At 40.8% G+C, this 2,790-nt stretch overlaps 1 pseudogene; it reads right to left on the bottom strand.

The window, feature by feature from the left end:
- Window positions 1-899: 899 nt before the first annotated feature.
- LOC129681244 (60S ribosomal protein L27-like) lies at window positions 900-1,312 on the bottom strand (annotated as a pseudogene).
- Window positions 1,313-2,790: the final 1,478 nt, after the last annotated feature.

The following is a 2,790-nucleotide window of genomic DNA, read 5'->3' as shown; positions in this document are numbered from 1 at the left end:
GATATTTCAGCTACTTCTCCAGGGCTGGATTTTACTCCTCCATGTGTCTTTGTCTATGTGGGATATGCTGAATCTGGACCCAGTTTCTCACAAGCAAAAATGAATGAGAACAACAGTGCTATTTTTCTACATTCATCATACCTGGAAATTTGCCAATTATCTGTTACATAATAAATTTAAACCAAAGGCTCATGAGGGTTCTACTTGAGGGGTAACTAGATATTCTTTATGTTTGTTTGTTTGTTAATACTGGCTGTTGTTTTTTTTGCATAGTCCTGGTTGTCCTGGACTTACTTTGTAGACCAGGCTGGCCTTGAAATCACAGAGATATCCCTGTTCTGCTTCCCTTAGTGCTGGGATTTACAGGTGTGTGCCAACATGCCTTGCTATTGTGGACATTCCTGATATTGGTTGAGTATTAAGAGAAGTACCAATTTATCCCTGTGGGATAGGACAGAACTAAGGCTAGAAGTCCACTGAACAGACCCTGGCAGGTATTTTTTAGGCCACATGATCTTCCCTCGTTTACTACTGGTCCTGTTTAAAAAACCAAACTGTGTACCTTTTCACCATTTCTCCTAACAATATCTTCTGGGAACAAGAAGCCACCATCTCAGTAACCCTCATTTACCCTTTCTTGTTTACCTATCTTGCTGTGTCTTAGTCAGAAATTCTATTGTAGTGACAAACCACCATGACCAAAAGCAACTTGGAAAGGAAAATGTTTACTTCACCTGACATTTTGTAGTCCACTAGCCAGAAATTTATAAGAATTCAAGGCAGGACCTGAAGCTGAGGCCATGGAGGAATGCTGCTTACTGTCTTGATTCTTGTGACTTGCTGAGCTAACTCTCCTCCTCCTTCATCTTAACATTTTAATGATGGAAACAAAAATATACCTAAAAGTGAATCTTCTGAAAAAACCATTTGCTCTTCCCTGTCCTATATTATTTTTCAAACTTGATCTTGGCCTCCTACCTGGCCTTGCATTTCAGAGCCGTGTAGCTAAAGGCATCCTTGTTGACAACAGTCTTGTCCAAGGGGATGTCCACAGAGTACCTGGTGGGCATAAGGTGATTGTAGTTATAAATTTTCACAAAGGACCTGACCTTTCATCTTTTGGCAATTTTTATCTTGTCCATGGCAGCTGTCACTTTTTGAGGATAGTGGTCAATTCCATCCACCAGGGCATGACAGGGTAAGGGATGTCTGAGGTGTCATCATCAATATTCTTCACAATGATGGCTTTGCATCCGAAGTGGCATCCAGCCAGGACCAGCACCACTTTCCCAAGTTTCATGAACTTTCCCATTTCAACAGCAAGCAGCCAGCACCCAGCAGAGAAGAAAGAAGGACATTTTTTTGCTCGAGCCAGCTTTGTAACAGTATCCAGGACCACCAGCACAGTCCAAGAATGGCACTGATCATAGCAGCCTTGAGAGACTCCATATGGACCATCATTTAAGAATACATACCACAGGGCTTGCCCAAGGGCCAGACTGGTGGGAGAATTTTCTCAACTGAGATTCTTCTTCCCAAATGATACAAGTTTATATCAAGTTGATGTAAATTAGCCAGCACACCTTTCAGTATGAAGAGGATTACCAGGAGGCTGTCTACTAAGCCAGCAAGACATCTCAGTCAGTAAAATCACTTGTTGCTAGGCCTGATAAACTGAGTTTAATTCCTGGGACCCACATGGTGCATGGAAGGTAACCATTCCCTCAAGCTGTCCTCTGACCTCTGTGAAGGAGAGTCTCTGGAAAGAAGTTGGGTCTGCAAAGACTCATTGCTTAGAGATGCAGTGATGTGCAGAGATGGGAAAGTTGCAGCCCAGTGCCAAATTGTACCTTATCCTGGAAGTAGTTTTGCCTTCCATTAGCTATTTCCTTGCCCACCTATGTGTTGGATGAAATGACCTGTAGTTAACAGATAAAAACAGTTATCTGTTATCTGAGCAGACCACTAGCATCCACCAACCCTGAAGCTGATGATGTCATCAGATAGTATCTGAGACCTGGGGAAGTGACTCCAGCATCTTACTGTCACTGTCTCTTTGATGAACCCAACAGTGTATTTTAAAATGGTTCTGGTTTTAGGGTTTTCTTTATTCTGCAACTATAAAACATAAACATAAAACTACATTAGTGAAACCTGGGCTGACTTATCTGCATGTTTCCTGGGCCTCTGTCACTCAAATTTGGCTCCAGAATAAACTGAGTTTTTTTTTCTTTGAGGCCTGAGCTGTGCTTTTTGTGTCCATGTATACACCACTACATCCTTGTATCTTTATATTACCTCTCCTACCTACACAATAGGAAAATGAAATGTAGTTTCTACAAAAAGATTTATTTAAATTTTTTCTATTATTTATTTTATGTGTTTGGGTATTGTTCCTGTGTATCTGGGCACTTTGTGCATGCTTGATGACTGTAGAGGCAAGTAAAAAAATAATAAGATTTCCTGTAATTGGAGTAATCAGCATTTGTGAGGTGCCATATGGGTGTTAGGAATTAAAGCCTAGCACCCTGGAGAAACAGCCAGCATTCTTAACACCCAGGCCATATGTCCAGCCCAAGGCCCACTTTAAAAAAATGTCTATATGTGTTTGTGTCTGTATATATGAGTTTAAGAAGAGGTCAAAGAGGCTGTGGGATGTCCTGAAGCTGGAGCTATAGGTTATAAGCCCTCTTTGCTGGGAAGTGATACATGCTTTTAACTGCTTAGTACCTCTTTTACTCCAATAAAATGTAATTTTCTTTTTTAAATTTTTATTAAGTTTATTCACTT

The sequence above is a fragment of the Psammomys obesus genome, unplaced genomic scaffold (genome assembly GCF_907164565.1).
Source record: "Psammomys obesus unplaced genomic scaffold, mPsaObe1.curated_primary_1811, whole genome shotgun sequence".
Taxonomy (NCBI): domain Eukaryota; kingdom Metazoa; phylum Chordata; class Mammalia; order Rodentia; family Muridae; genus Psammomys; species Psammomys obesus.
Note: the sequence above shows the minus strand (reverse complement) of the source record. Positions and strands in the feature narration are given on the sequence as shown.